This window comes from Eumetopias jubatus, unplaced genomic scaffold (assembly GCF_037043125.1).
Source record: "Eumetopias jubatus isolate StellerSeaLion01/CBP00866 unplaced genomic scaffold, mEumJub1_p1.0 scaffold_13, whole genome shotgun sequence".
Lineage (NCBI taxonomy): Eukaryota > Metazoa > Chordata > Mammalia > Carnivora > Otariidae > Eumetopias > Eumetopias jubatus.
The window spans coordinates 104691128-104707270 of record NW_028274819.1 but is presented as its reverse complement, the minus strand read 5'-3'; the positions used below and the strand labels follow the sequence as shown (position 1 = coordinate 104707270).

At 48.7% G+C, this 16143-nt stretch overlaps 1 protein-coding gene across 5 annotated transcripts in view; it reads left to right on the top strand.

The window, feature by feature from the left end:
* PTS (6-pyruvoyltetrahydropterin synthase) overlaps positions 1-16143 on the top strand; it is a 100138-nt gene that overhangs the window by 41918 nt on the left and 42077 nt on the right. The window contains exon 8 of one of the 5 annotated variants that reach the window (XR_003609739.2): positions 2550-2617. The exons of the other annotated variants lie outside the window; for them this stretch is intronic. The gene's annotated coding sequence lies outside the window, so the exon portion shown is untranslated. The remainder of the gene's footprint in view (positions 1-2549; positions 2618-16143) is intronic. 5 annotated transcript variants of the gene reach the window in all.

Genomic DNA, 16143 nt, shown 5'->3' with positions numbered 1-16143 from the left:
GTGGAGATGGTGAGTTAGGTCTCATTTGAGATGCCTGTGAGGTATCCCAATGAAGATGTCTAGCATGCAGTTGTATATACAAACTTGATGTTCAGGAAGAAAACCCAGGCTATGGTAGAGACTTACGAGTTATCAGAATATCTGGTGATAGCGAAAATGCCAACAATAGAAGCTTTTGTCCAGGAGCACTGTGTGGATGCAAAAAGCAGTAGTTTAAGGACTGATTGACAGGGAATCCCAGTGATTAAGTGGTGGGTGGAAGAGGAATCCAAGGTGGAGATCCATGCTGACAGAGAGTGGTATTCCAGTCACAAGGGAGTAGACAGTTGCAAGAAAGAGTAGGCAGGAGGGTCAAGTGCAACAGTAAGAAAAGTCTAGAAATTATCCATTGGATTTGGCAATGGGAAGGTATTGATTTTTTACTGGAGGGTGATGGATAGGGGATCAGAAGCTGCAATGGAATGAGTTGGGGAGGGGAGAAGAGGTGGTGGGGAAGAACAAGGATAGGTTTCAGTAGAGAAGGAAGGAGGGAGATAAGATGGGGCTGGGAGACCCAGGGGTAGGAAGGTTTGTTTGTTTTTGACTGTTGCAAAACTGGAGCATATTTATAGGCTACGAGGCAGGAAACACTAGAGAAGGAGGGGTTGGAAGCTAAGGGATGAAAGCGGAGGGGGAAAGGTGCCAAGGGTGGGGAACACAGGTGGAGAGACTGGCCAACCCTCATCCTGGGAGACTGGAGAGGAGAAAAAAGGAGGAGTGCAGAGATGGGTAAGAATGTAGTGGGAACAGGAAAGTTAAGGCAGCTCTCATTTTATGGCTTCAAGTTTCTCATCAAGATAAGAAGAGATGTTGTCTGCCAAGACAGAAGGGCTTTGGGGTTGGGTGGGAGGGACTTGAAGAGGGCTCTAGAGATCGGAATATTTCCTGAGGAGAGTGGGAGAGATGGCCTGCAAAGCAGGAGTTAAAGGATCCTCGATCCGCAGCGCTCAGAACCCAGTTGAGTTTGGAGGTCATGGTGCCATTGGTAGAACTGTGTGCTTTTCTTCAGCAGCACTTGGCCTGGGCAGAGGCGGGTAGAAGGCAGATCACGGGATTCATTAGGGGTGGGTTTTTCCAGAAAAATGAGATTGAAGGTAGATTCTTGTGAGAGCATGGTTCAGGTGGTCAACTATGAGGTCTCGGCTGGGCAGGCAGCAAATGAAGGACTCGGGACCAGGGGTGTCTGTGATGCTGAGGAGCAGATGGAGTAGGAGTGAGAGCAGGGCAAGAGCCACACAAGAAATGGCTTGCTGTTTGGGGCTGGACTATTAGATCTTCAGATTTCTGATGAAGGGCAGTTCTGACAAGGTTCCTGGATGTGGGGAATCCGAGGGGAATGGAGATGAGGAGGTTTGTGAGCTGTGAGACTCTGGTGTTGGACAAGTCGTGGACATCCAAGTTACATAGCAAGGTGGTAGGTGTAAGGGACAGAGGGAAGGCATCAGCCCTCAGTGATGAGGTTGGAGGCCGATATGACCATGGGGCCGAGTCTCAAATGGCAGAGACTTCTATAGGAAGGGGACGAGTAGAGGTTTGGAAATGGCACTGGGGAGTGAAGAGGACAGCACTCCCTTCTTGATCTTGGTGCCAGTGGGGAGTGGGAGGTTGAACCATCTCCCTGGAAGGTTATAGGGAAGTGGTCAGGCTGGAAATGGTGTAGTTTGTGCTCTGTCTGAGGAAGGGTGGGGCTGAAATCTGAGCTTTCACTACACTTTAGGTCCTGGGGAGAGAGGGGAGCACTTTTAACCAATGCCCCCTCCACCCTCAGAGGGGCCTTCTCTTTCTAATTTACTCAAGGCACCATAGAGGCTATTGGTGGCCCTGGGAAGTGGTGTCCGCAGTGGAGTTGGGTTTCTTCTGGGATCACAGGGTAAGATCACTGGGAAAGGGTTGAAGGTGTAAGGAGCTCAGTAGGCTTTGGGGGCTTTGAGTGGCACAGAGGAAATGTTGCTTAGAGCGGGAAACAGGGAGAGGGAGGGTGGAGGGGCATGGAGGTGTCCTGAGGAGTACGGATGACTGGAGGGGCTTTCACTGCGGACAGTGACCAGGTCGGCTGCCTCTGAGGCATTGATAGATGGTGATTCCAAGGGTCCAAAGGGAAGCCACTAGCCTCCTGGGACCAGGCTGGAGCTCCACAATGGCCCCATCTGGATACGCTACTGTGGTCCTTGGACATCTGCGTCACTGTCACAGGATGCTTATAAAAATGCATGTTCCTGCCATTGTACTCAGCTCCATGGTTATTCTGCAGCAGCCTCCAGTTTGAAAACCCCTGACCAGGAGTCTTGGTAGTCTTGGGTGCAGAGTGCCCATGGCACTCAGTGACATCTCAGAGATATGGCACCAAATACAGGGCCTGTCTAGTCAATGATCTTATACACACTGCAACTCCTTGTTCTCTTGGTGACCTCTGCGAGGGTGTGTGGGCACAGAGAGTTTTATTATTGGCTGATGCACATGCCAATATGCATGGGGCAAGGGGTAAATATGGCTTCACTTTTCCCTTCCAGGACCTGGAGGTTGGTGTGTGGACGATGGACAGAAGGCTGTGCCAATGGCCTCTCCTCACTTCTTTCAAGTGTGTTTTGCCAACAGTCTACACCTTTTCCCTGTATTGCCAAAGACTCCTTACAAGTGGGCAGAGGGGAAGAGGGAGGAAAGGTTTAAGGGGACCAAGACCCCTGGCCACCTTGTCACCTGAATCTTACACTTGAGGCCAGTTATAGCCCCACTGTGGTGGCCACCTCTTCCCAACCCTCTAGCCTTCACAAATCTGGAACACTCTTGAATCAGAATTTGAGTTAATTCAGGGAGGCAAATGTTTATTTAGCCGAGTGGGCCTTAGAAGCTTTGGGCAACACAGGTAAGAGATGTGAGTGCACAGTAAAGGGGAAACTTGATCCATCCGTGGTGTTGTGAGATGTGCCTTAGAGAAGAAAAGAGAAAGGAGACCTAGTGGGGGCTGGGTGTGGAGCTGCAGAGAGGAGAGCAAAGAGGGAAAAGGGCCCGGAGGGGCCAGGAAAGGCATAGCCTGTGGGAGGGGAACTGAGCCTTGTTCTGTCTCCGTGGAGGGGGAGCCGCTGTTCCCGAACCAGACACTCAGGTGGGGTGGTGGGAGATGATCATGAGGTTTGCAGGGTCCTGGAAGGGCAGGAAGGGGGTGTGAGCATCAGTAAGGTACGAGAAAGTGAAAAACAAACCCCAAACCCTTGAACCTCTCTACATGTTGGGCCATGTCGATGAACTGGCAGGTGACCATCCTAGGATTCTGACAATTGAAGGTGGTGTGGTGGTTTATTTAATCAAACCAGTAAGTTAATACTGTTAATGTTACTTTAATGTCTAGTCCTAGAACCTGGTACATGTGTTTCTTATGCTCTCCAGTGTGCGGTGGACTAATATGGGAACAGGGGTGGGCAGTGGGTAGAGGGCTTGGCAGCCCGTTGCTATTTTATAACACTGAATAATTGTGAAGGAATTATGAAATCCTTCACTGACGTGATGTGACAGGTGTATGAGTAATGTACCATCCCTGCCCTCCGGGGTTCTCAGTTGATCAGGAAATAAGGCTTGTAGACAAGTAACAATAGTTTTAAGACCGACCCAAAAGCCATACTGGATGTGGGGACGCAGCCCCATGAAAGAACAGGGGAAGGAGGCATTAAGCCCCAACACCTTGTGTGTTGGTTTTCTCCCTCCCTAACTAGCTTGCAAGTTCTTGGAGGATAAATACTGTTTCTTCTTTAGTGTCTCCCATGATACTCTGATACTCCGTATGCCTTGGTGCTCAATATCTGCTTGCTCTTACTCATTTTAACGCCTGCAGGGTTTACAACATGCTCTGCATAGGTTAGGTACCTGATTTTTGTTAAATGACTAAAATTAATTTTCCCTGTCTTTCCTCCCATTCCTTCACTTCTCTCCCATCTCCCAAGGGTTTATATAATAAATGCTTATTAAAATGAATCAAGAAATTGTCAATGACATTAGAAGTTCAACTTCACCGATAAGAAATTCCATTTATTCCATCGGCAGAGATTAATAAAAATAAGATAATTTTCCACATTAATGAGGTCGCAGGTAGACGGCACTTTTATAAATTGTTACAGGGAGAACAATTGTTCAATTTTAGGGGGGAAGGCAACCTGATATTATTTGTCAATAGCTTTAAGAAAGCAGATATCCTTCAATCTAGATGTTCAGCCTCTACGAATTTACCCTAGGGGATTAATTACCACTGAATGGAAAGAAGATAATCATAACATTGTTCGTGAGAGTGAACACTGAAAACATCTGAGATGCTAACCATTGAAGGACTGTGCGATTAGTGCCTCGAAGGTACTTATAATAACATGGTACAAAAGTATTTGAAAAATGAGATGAGAACATGTTAAAGCAGAATTATGTAAAAAAAAAAAATCACACACACACACACAAACAGCTCACAAAGCTAGTATGGTTAAGATTTCTGGAATTCTGGTTTTTTTCTAGCCATATGGCCTTAGGCAGGTCACTTGACCTTTTTGTGCTCAGTCTTCTTTTCTATAAAATGAGGACATTGCTATCTACCCTGTAAGGTTGCTGTAAGAATTGCTGGTGTTGGGGAGGGGAGGGGGCACTTGTTTCCGAGCCTGAGTATCAGTCTGATGCTCAATTAGTAGTGGATATTATTACCCAATTTTTGTAAAAAAAAATAACATAAACTGTATATTTCCACAGTAAAAGAAAGGCCAGTAGAAGTTACTTACAGTGAAATGTTAGCAGTTTTGTCTCCAACTGGTGATATTGTAGTGATTTTTCCTTTCTTCTTTAGGCTTTGAACCTTTGCCAAATTTTCTACAATGAACACTATAGGAATTATATTAACATTGTAATTAGAAGTGAAGTACTCGGAAAAGAAATGGTCCTGGCCTTGTATTAAAAAAAAAATTAAAGAGTTAAAGAGATGGATTACTGATCTGTCTGTGTTAGAATTACAAGAGACACAGGGATTGTTTAACTTCCTTTTTCAGTAGAGGAAACGCAGAGAGGGAAAGAGATTCGCCTGAGGAAGTACATAGATTCATGGTGGATTTCACATTTCTGGAGCTAGGACTTTTTAAACTACACTAGTCTGTCTCTGGGGACACAGGGCTCAAGAGAGGGTCCGCTTTAGGCCTGGTTATTCGACACACCATTGGTATTCCCAGCAGAATCCTGAATCCTCTGAATCCCTTCCCAAATCTCCCAAGAAAGACTTCTGCCTCCTTACCTCTCCCAGCCAGCAACCCACTACTGCAATCTACTTTATTTCTCCCAGACAAGTTTGAACAAGCCCCTTCTCCAAATGTCATTCTTTTCCTCATTAAGTGGAGACAGTGACGCCTCTGGAAATCCGTGGCATTGTTTTCAGCCTACACGTCTCTCCTAGGTGAGACGCCCATCTATTCATCCTCACGTGGATGACCTGCAGGCATATCCGGCGCCTAGTGTCTAAAATGGAATTACTGTCTTCCCTCCCAAACCCACCTCTCCTCCCGTGTTGTGCCTTAGAAAATGGCAGACCCAGAATCCAGGATAACTTTCTCTACACCTCCTCCTTCTAACCTCTTATTGATTAGACCCCTTATTGACTAGTTGTTAAGTCTCACAGATGCAGCCTCCATCACTCAATCAGGATTGATTGGCCCGAGTGCTCTCCATCGGGATAGCGGGTGGGTAGGAGGAAACGTGAAGATGAATCAGGTCTATCCTCAAGGAGCTAATCCTTTGCTTCACCAAAAGCGAAGAAGAGATATTGGGCTTTGAGATAAAGGGGAAGGTATTTCTAGTGGGAGCTTGGTGGGGGAGAACAGAGGCATTTTACCTGGACCTTGAGGGCAGTGTATGATTTGGACGTGTGGAAAAGAGGAAGAGAATTTCAGACAGGAGAGCGCAGTGGATGAGTTGAGCCCTCTTGGAAGAGGGAAGGATGATGGTGGAGACAAGAAGAAAGGAGGGCTGGTGTGGGCCTGGGGAAGGACTTTACTTCCATACATAGAGCCCAGGGCCAGAGGGGCCAGATGTCAGAGCACCTGGGCAGAGCAGGCTCCAGGACATCCTTTTCACCCCTCCGGGCTGGTGGAGCTGTACAGTGGAGGCTTGAACAACCTGGGTTTCAACGGTGTGGCTCTACTCATGAACTTTTTTTTTTCCCCCCCGATCAACATAGTTCTGTAAATGTATTTTCTCTTCCTCATGATTTTCTTAATAACATTTTCTTTTCTCTTGTTTACTTTTTTGTGAGAATACAGTATATGATGTATATAACATACAGAATGAGTGTTATTCAACTTTGTATTACTGGTAAGACTTCTGGTCAACAGTAGGCTATTAGTAGTTAAGTTTTGGGGAGCTAAAAGTTGTATAGGATTTTTTTGGGGGGGTTTCCTTTTTTTAAATTTTAAGTTCAATTAATTAACAATATAGTGTATTATTAGTTTTAGAGTTCAGTGATTCATCAGTTGCATACAACCACCCGTGCTCATTCCATCACGTGCCCTCCTTCATGCCCACCACCCAGTCACCCCATCCCCCCCCACCTCCCCTCCAGCAAGCCTGTTTCTTTCCTATGCTTAAGAAGTCTCTTATGGTTTGTCTCCCTCTCTAGTTTCATCTTGTTTTATTCCTCCCAGGTTTTTGGTTTTTTTTTTTAACTAACCAGAATCATGCTGTATGTATTGTTCATGTGCTTTTTGGAGATGTTCTCAGCCTAGCACACTCCTTTTATCCATTCTGTATTCCACAGAAATAGATGTTTGGGTTGCTTCATTCTGCTGTTATAATTATTCCCACTTTTGTGCACAAACTTGGGTACAGGGGCTGAAATTTGAGGGGAACAGTGTCAACTTGAGCCCTTGGCAATCTGAGGTGAAGGCGTGCTGACTTGGCATTTAGCAGGTGGCAGGCTGTGCACGCTGACTCGGGCAGGAGGGCGGCTGGACTGTGAATTTGGGACCCACAGGCCGATGGCATCGTGTGTGACAGGGACATGGCTGGTTTTGCTTTTAATTTTTGTTTTTCTGGGAAACTTGATCACTCCCTCTATTCTAAAGGAAAGCCTTGCTGGATAGAGTATTCTTGGCTGTAGATTTTTTCCTTTTAGCAGTTGGAATCTATCATGCCACTTTCTTCTGGCCTGCAGAGTTTCTGCTGAAAAACCCACTGATAGTCGTATGGGGTTTCCTTTGTATGTACCTGCTTTCCTTTCTCTTGCTGCTTTTAAAATTCTCTCTTTCTCACTACTTTTGGCTGTCTTATTTACTTTGTGTCTTGGTGCAGACCTCTTTGGGTTGGTTTTGTTGGGGGCTCTCTGTGCCTCCTGGATCTGGATTTCTCTTTCCTTCCCCAGATTCAGGAAGTTTTCAGCTATTATTTCTTCAGACAAATCTTCTGCCCCTTTCCTCGCTCTTCTCCTTCTGGGATCCCTATCATGCGACTGTTAGGCCTGACAGCGTTGCTCAGTTCCCTGGGTCTATTTTCATTCTGTGTATTTCCCCCCCCTCTCATCTGCTCAGCTTGATTGCTTTCCATGACTCTGTCCTCCAGGTGGCTGGTCCTTTCTTCTACTTCCTCTTGCTTGCTATTTATTCCAGATGGTCTATTTTTATTTCCATTTAGTAAATCCAATAGCTCTAACTGGTTCTTTTTTACATCTCCTAGCTCTTGGTGGAGGGTCTCAAGGAAGTCCTGCAGTCCTTCCTCAATTCCAGCGAGAATCTTTATGAGCGTTACTTTAAATTCGCTATCAGACATATTACTTATCTCCGTTTCGCTTAGGTCTCCTGCTCTGATTTTGTCCTGTTCTTTGATTTGGGACACATTCCTCTGTCTCCTCATTCTGTCTCTTGCGTTGTCTGTTTTTCTGTTAGGAAAGTCAGCTATGTCTCCTGCACTTGAAAGTAGTGGCTCTATGAAGAAGAGGTCCTGCAGTGCAATGTCTGTTCCCCAGAACCTGGTGCTTCAGGGGGTGTCTCCTATGTGTGTTGCTCCAGGGGGTGTCCTACCATTGTGGCTGGGATGTGTTTGCCTTCAGTCCTGTTGTCTGCGATGGCTCCCTGCCTGTTGTGGGCAGAGTCTGGTGCCCGTGGTGTTAGTGGGCTGCTCCGGGGCTGCCTCGGGCTTGAGTCGAGTCAGACCAGATGTTTGCCAGAGATGCAGTAGCACCAAACTGCAGGCACTGTCCCTGTGTCGTCCCCGGAGAAGCTTTTGTTGGTGGGTGGGGCCTGCAGTCAGACCAGCTGCCTGCCCTCAGCCCACTGCTGGGGTCACAGTCAGACAGGTGTGTGGTTATCTTCCCCTCTCCCTGGGGCAGGACTCACTCTGGAGTGGTGCTGACCTTGTCTGGGCCGCGCACACACTGCCAGGCTTGTGGCACCGCTTTGACGGGATCTTGCCAAGAGCGATCAGAGGGGGTGGATCTGCTTTGCTGTGGCCTCTTGTCTATGCCGGGCTGTGGAGAGTTTGTTCTGCCAGTTTTCGGGCTGCTTTTTGGGTTATTTATGCCGACGTGGGTGCTCTCTACGCGGCAAGAGGTCAGCACAGGGACGTCCTGCTCCGCCATCTTCCTTGTATAGGATTTTTGACTGCACAGGGAGCTGGCACTCCAACCCCCGCCCCCAACATTGTTCAAGGGTCAACTGTTCAATCAGATTGTCAAGATTTGATTTTTGCAAATCTGATGTGAATCAGTATCTCATTGTTTCAGGTATTATTTCCTTTATGTTGGTGAATATAAGTTTTTAATGTGTTTTTTCTCACATTTATGGTATGGCCCTTCTGGTTTTCCATTCTATGAAGTGCCTCTTCATAGCCTCTGCTCGTTTCTCTGGTTGGTTGGTTGGTTGTCATTTTCTTGTTGATTTGAAAGAGTGTTGTTTTTTTTTTTATAATACTAGATTCTGAACATTTGTTGGTTCTATCTTCCTTCAGACTATGGCTTGTCTTTTGCCTTCTTTGTGGTATGTTTTTCTGAACACACATTTTTAATTTGAAAATAGTCATATTTACAATCTTTTATGGGTAGTGTGTTGTTTTGTTTTGTTTTTAAGCAGGGTCCACACCCAGCATGGGGCCCAACACGGGACTTGAGCTCACAACCCTGAGATCAAGACCAGAGCTCTCTATCTCTCATTCTCTCTCCCTCAAATAAATAAATAAAATCTTTAAACAACAACAACAAAAAAAGACCAGAGCTGAGATCAGGAGTCATACACCTAACTGACTGAGCCACCCAGGTGCCCCATAGGCAGTGGGGTGTTTTGTTTTTTTTTTTGTCTTTGAAAAATTCCTCTCCTTTCATGAGATTTTAAAAAGTTATCCCCCTACATTTTCTTTTAATGTTTGGAAGTTTTGCATGTCACATTTGGGTCTTGAATTTACTACTGATTAATTTTTGTGACTGGGGGAGATAAAAATCCAATTTTTTTTTGCATATGGGTAACCGATTACACCAACACCATTAAGAGGCCATTCTGTCTCCATGGATTTGTAGTGCCAGTGATGGGGGCAGAGTGGGGTACTTAGAAGGATAGGGAAGTTCTCTGATGAGAGCTTCTTTTTGAAGTAGATATTGAGAGGTAAAGGTGGGTGTGTCTAGGTCTGCTCCCTACTGGTGGGCTTCCTGCAAGGATCCACAGGAGCTGGCCCAGTGCATGTCAGCCAATCCTGACAACAGCAAGGACTGGGTACCAGCCCTGTGCCCTCACGTCCCCATCGTGCCAGGAGAGTGGGGCTGCCACTTTCTGAATGGCTAGGTCATAGAGCTGTAAGTGCCGGGCTTGGACCTCTGTCTCCATCATCTGGGGGGTGCTGGTCCGGAGCTCTCACAGAGAACACAGCCCAGGCTCTGCCACATCATTCTGCTGTTACATTCCAGCCTCTGATTGCTCCAGGAAGGGGCCGAGGCTTCCCTAGTCAACAACTTCAAAGCCCCTCGGTCTAAGAGTCAGGCTCCCTATCCTAGAGTCTGATGTCTGGCCATGCCAGACCTCTGTGTGTTGCTGTAGGAGAAAAGGGCCACGGGGACCTGCACACGAGCTCCCGCTCCTCTTGGAGTCGCCCCCAGTGAGCATGGCTCCAGAGGGCCAGCTGCGTGTGCTGCTTGGCCATTTGCCCTTTTTGGTGGCCGACATTATGCCTTCATTTGTGTCTCAACCATCCCCAACATACTGATGTGTGCCTTTGATTCTGTTTCCTAAAACTGATTGCATGTGGACTGGTTTATGTTCAGATTGTTGAAGTCTGTGACTGTTAGCTTAGCATTTGATTTTTGCGAGTGTTTTGCGAGTGGGATTTGCAGGCTCATTTGGATGGGGAAGCTTTCGGATTCTTTTCTTTCTCTTCCTATGTGCTCACCTCCAGGTCTAGAGGTGCTGTAGCTTCCTATTGGCCTCCTGAAACTCTGGTCCCAAAACAGCCCTCGTGCTGGTGGCAGGTGAATGGAGATAGTGGGAATAGCACAGTGGGCAACCCGGCTCGGGTCCTGGAAGGAATGCTTTGTCCTCCAGCTGCCCAGGCCCACAGCTCCCAAGGAAGCTGGCAACCCATGCAGCACTTGGCAGCAGTTTTCTCCAGCCTTCTTCTGGATTGGGGGTAACCCCCCCCCAAAGTGGACTTGAAGCAGGGGAACACTTTTAGTTCTTCTTTTGTTGTTGTTGTTGACCAAGGCAGGGAAAGAACCCATTTGGCTCCTGAGAGGATGCTGCCTAAAAGAGGAAGAAGGGGAGGGAGCTGGTCCTTTTGCCTTCAAGTCTGTTAAGAATTCCGCCCCCCCCCCCCCCCCCCGCCCTCGTAGGGCACAGGCTAGGACAGGTTTCATAAGGAAGCGTCTCCCTCTAGTGGCCGCACGTATGTATTGCAAGATGCTGTCCTCCCCTAGTTCTTTGCTCTTTGGGGGGTTTCCTTACAGCTCTAGAAGATCCACCAACTTGTGGGTGGGAGAGCTGTAGGTTACAAAGCTCCATCTTTGTAATTACTCCATCTGCCTGGTGACAAAAATGAAAGGATTCTGTAGTGACTGATGAGAGAGAGCTCCCCTTCAATTTCCATGTTTCTCAAAATTTTTCCCAGCCCAAATTTGCAAATGGTTTTACATATGTTAATTAGTATTGTTCCCAGAAACTCCAGAACAGTTGTTCTTCCTTATTAAGTGGCCTGTTTCATGGTTTTCTCCTTCCATCTCTCCTTGCTAAGTGGTTTAGCTGAGTTCTTTCAGTTGCTGTAAGTGGACTCCTCCACACCAGTTGGCGGGAAGTTGGAGAGGAGGTGGAAGGGACTCTGGAGCAACAGAGGGAGCGGTTGTCCTCAGAGCCTGCGATCTGGATGTAAGGTCGCTCTGGAGCAGGAGTCTGGGTTTGTCCTGGTTCTCCCCAGGAAGGTGGCCTGCCTGCTCTCACTCTCTCTTTGCAGCTGACCTGGCTCTGAGGTCCCCCCTTGCCTTTCTCTGCATCCTAGCTTCTGCTTATTCAGCGCTGTGGTTGACCCCGAGCTCATCGTGGTCCCCTGGCATCTCTCCACTCTCTCTACCTCATGGCATTTCAGTCTTAGCATGTACCACCAGCTGACTTATCTTCTTGGCATTTCCCAGTTCTGTTTCCTGAGACAGAAAACTAATTGACGCTGCTACCCCCCTTTTTTTTGGTTCTTGGGCACATCAAAGGTCTCTGCTCAGCCCACGAATTGGCCCTTCGAGGGTCTGCTTCCTTTGCAATCAGCTGGGCAGGGGACAGCGTGGTACAGAACAGGACTGGCTGGAGACGCCTTTGTAGCAGGGGCCGAGGACGGGCAGTTCCTTTAGAAGGGTGCAGCCATGCCACACCATAGGGCTGTCCCATTTGGACATCCCCCCCCCCCACCCCCGCCCTGTGGCTGCTGTGAGTCGGAGCCCTGGTCTGGGCACTGAGTGATCTGGTCTGCTTTGCAGAGGGCTGGGAGCTCCCACAGGATGGAAGTTTCCGGATGTCTCTTGGTGGGCTGCATCTCCCCATTTGTCCTGCTCTGTTTCCCATCCTCACTGTGTGGTCAGTGCTGTGGAGCCACACACAGAATGGCTTGTGTGTCCCTGAGGCAGACATCATCACGACCTACCTTGTGGGCAGGTGGAGGGGTTGGCCGCTAGGGGGTGATGTCACATGGGGCAGAGGAGACAGGGAGTGGGGATGGCCCCCTGCTGCTGGCTGCAAGGGTACATTTGTTCAAATTCAGAGAAGGGTATCTCTTCCCCAGGACACTTCACTGCCATCTTCCAGAAAGCTGTTGCAGTAACCAGTCAACGCCATGAGGAGGAGCACAGGGTGAAAGGGGTCCTCGGGAGTTGTGCAGTGCAAAACTTGGCCCGCTATTCGTGGCTGCCTTGCTGGGGCTACGCTGAGCGTCACCTGTATCTCGGCCTGCCTTGCGTCTACCGGTACTCGGCGAGGATCTCACGTGGCTGTGGAATAGGGGCCCCTGACACACAGGGGACACAGATACATAGGTTTGGGGATATAGAAGACTTTTGGGGGGAAAGTAGGAGAAAGTGAACATTTATTGAGCACTTACTATGTGTTAGGTGCGATGCTGTGTTATATCATTGTTCATATTTCTGCATCATATATATGTGCTGGCTGTCATGATTGCTATCTCACAGCTAAGAAAACTGTGAGGTTCAGCCAGGGCTGCTACAAATTGTATATTTGTACTACTCTAGGGGATGCTCTTCACTTTGTAGTTAAAGTGGCCATGCTGGTTAGAGGTGGGGCCATTAAATCACCCGCCCAAGCCACACAGTGAGGGAGGGGCAGAGTCAGATTCAAACCCGGGTCCGAATGATTGCACAACCTTTCTGTTCAGAGACCCCATGGGAGTAAAAAGCAACTGAATTTAGTTTTCTCTCCCTCCTTGGGAAAAGTTCTACTCAGATATTCTGAAATCAAGTGCAGGAAACATGGAATTTTATCCCAAATGACAGCAACCTCAGAAAGAACAGCGAGCATCTGTGTGTGACGCTGACTACTGTCCTTGGTGCTGGGTCATCAACATGACACGGAGCCCACCGGAGGCCATGCTGGGCTGGATTGGGCCCAGAACAACATGGCTCTAGGGTGTGATGAAGCCAGTCTGAAAACTGGATTGAGTTCCGAGTTAGAGGTTCTCTATCCCACAGAAATTTGGTTTTAATTGGCCTGGCATGGAACTCAGCATCTCACTTTTTAAAGGCTCCTGGGTGGATTCTAATGAGTGGCCAGGGTTGAGAAGCACCAGTCAAGTCTAATCCTTGATCATAGAGGAGGAGAGAAAAGGTGCCCCAAGAAGCCAAGTACTTGCTCAGACTGCTCAGGTAGTTAGTGTGTGTTGACTCCTATTGGATCCTCTGCTGTGTGCCTCACAGGGACAGGGAAGGGGGGGGCACAACAAAGCGGGAAAGAGGAAGAAAGGAGAGGCCTTACTTGTCTCTTAGCGTAGGTGGTGCTGGGAGGCACTTACTAATTTACCAGGAGTCTCAGTACCCACTCCTAACCACCACGTTAGATGAGGTTGATCCTCAGAGGGCATTGTCACTGTTCTGAGCTGAAACCAGATGTGACTCATGCCAGGAAATTGCTTGCTCTTGTTATTTGTTAGGGTAAAAGGCAAAGCCATTGAAAGAAAAACACGTAGGAATACAGTGGCTTGAAGAATATCAAGATTTATTTCTCTCTCATTTAACAGTCTGTGGTAAGTGGATGGGCTCATTTATCCTGTCAGGGCGTTTGGGACCCCTTCATCACCCCAAGGCTGTAGCTCTGCTGACTGAAGCTGGGATGCGGGCTCTTCTGGGTTCCAGAAGGAACGTGGAGGAACACATGGAGGTATTTTAAGTGACACATGTCACTTTTGTTCGTTTTCCAGTGCTGAGAACTTAGTCCCATGGGAGCAGGGGGCATGGGGAAATGTAGTCCCTTCATGGTAGCCAGTGCCCAGCTATAAATCTATTCCTATGAAAGGAGAAGGCAGATCTTGGTGACCAAGAAGTGTCTCCATGGCAGCCCTGAAGGGGCTTTATTCCTGGAGCCCTTTGTAACTACTCTTCCAGTCAAGAAGCATTTTTGAATGAGTCAGGCAGGTATGGGAGAAGGAGCACAGGGTGGGGGCCCCGGGGGTCTAGGTTAGATGTTTCCATCAGGGAACATTCCCTAGAAGCAACAATGTCTGGACTGGGCTTTGAATATGAGTAGGACACACCAGGCAGAAGACACAGTTGTGCAAAGTCTCGGTGATGGATGGGGCGAGGGGAGGACTGGAGGTGACAAATGCTGGAGGAAGGCTAGAGAGAAGAGAGAGCCAGGCCGTGCAGACTCTCACGGAGCAAAGGAGCACAGACTTTCAACGGATACTTTCGAGGAGAGGATCCACTGGCATCTCCATGTGAAAGGAAATTTGGTGGGATCGGGCCCCCACATTTTAACCTCTATTGAAAGAGAGTAAGAAGAATCTGGACTGAGTTCTTAGCTCCCCTGAGCTGAGCTTTTGACGTCCCCCACTCGAGGTTATCTAAGAATGGAATCAGCCAGACCTTGGGAAATGCGCCATTCTGTGATCTTACAAGGTGGTTTTGCCGGAGCCCGTTTGGACTAGAGCAGAGTAGGAGTGGTGTCCCCTGGAAGGGAAGGGGTGTGGGAGGGAGCAGTCCAGAGGGATACTGGTCATGGGAGGTAGGCCTTAGACCGGGAGAGGTGCCATCCCTGACTCAGCCCAGAGCATGGAGGTGAATGGCACATTTCTGGTGGTAGGAGTTGAGAGGCACCTGGCCATGAAGGTGGGTGGGCATGACGTGGGAGGCAGGTGGGTAAGGGACCTTTGGCTGCACTGTAGACGCAAGGCAGGCCGAGAGGCAGGTGATGCTCAGCATGGCCCCAGCAAGGCAGCCACGAACAGCGGGCCAAGTTTTGCACTGCACAACTCCCGAGGACCCCTTTCACCCTGTGCTCCTCCTCATGGCGTTGACTGGTTACTGCAACAGCTTTCTGGAAGATGGCAGTGAAGTGTCCTGGGGAAGAGATACCCTTCTCTGAATTTGAACAAATGTACCCTTGCAGCCAGCAGCAGGGGGCCATCCCCACTCCCTATGGGAAACAGAGCAGGACAAATGGGGAGATGCCTCTCACCAAGAGATATCTGGAAACTTCCATCCTGTGGGAGCTCCCAGCCCTCTGCAAAGCAGACCAGATCACTCAGTGCCCGGACCAGGGCTCTGACTCACAGCAGCCATGGGGCGGGGCGGTGGGGGTGGTTGTCCGAATGGGACAGCCCTATGGTGCGGCACGGCTGTGCCCTTCTAAAGGAACTGCCCGTCCTCGGCCCCTCTCAGTGACCCCTGCAGGACATGCCAGCAGGTTGGTTGGTGGGGGCTTAGAACCTAAGCCTCAGGTGGTCACAGTTTGGGAACTGAAAGTAAATATGAGCTGGCTTTGAAGTTATTGGTGACTAGGTCTAGAACTTTCTGGTTGTGCTTTCATAACCTGCTCCCCCTCGCGCCCTCACACCTCTCGTGGATTGGAAAAGTGCATTCTTCTCTAAGTTCTCCACTTGGGCTTCTCAGTCTGCATCTCTTTGTCTCTTCCTCCCTGCTTGTTCTCTCTGTGTCTCTCTCATTTCTCGTCATCACCTTGCTGTGGGCAGACGGTCAGTTGCCTCATGCTTCCAGTGTTCTCTGCCTCTCGGGGCTCTGCTACGGACCAGGCACCATTTCTCCTCGGCCCTGCCTTTTCCTCTCAGCCCTGGCTTCAGGAGGTCTCTGCAGGCCCCCACACAAGACCAGCCTCCGGCTCATGATGAAAAGGGGGTGCTCTGCTCTTCTGAGCTAATGCATCAGGGGCAGAGCCTGATAACTAAAGCCTGAAGCCCAGGATCTGTGGCGCTGGTGCCCCGGGCTGGCAATTGGAAACTTTGTTACTCAGAGCCATCTCCTTTGTTTCCTACATGTTGCTGCTCTCTTGTTAGCCAGTCCCTGTTCATTGCTTTTCTCTCTCTCTTTTTTTTTAAATGAATTTTTTTATAAAGATTTTACTTATTTTTTTTTGACAGAGAGAGACACAGCGAGAGAGGGAGCACAAGCAGGGGGAGTGG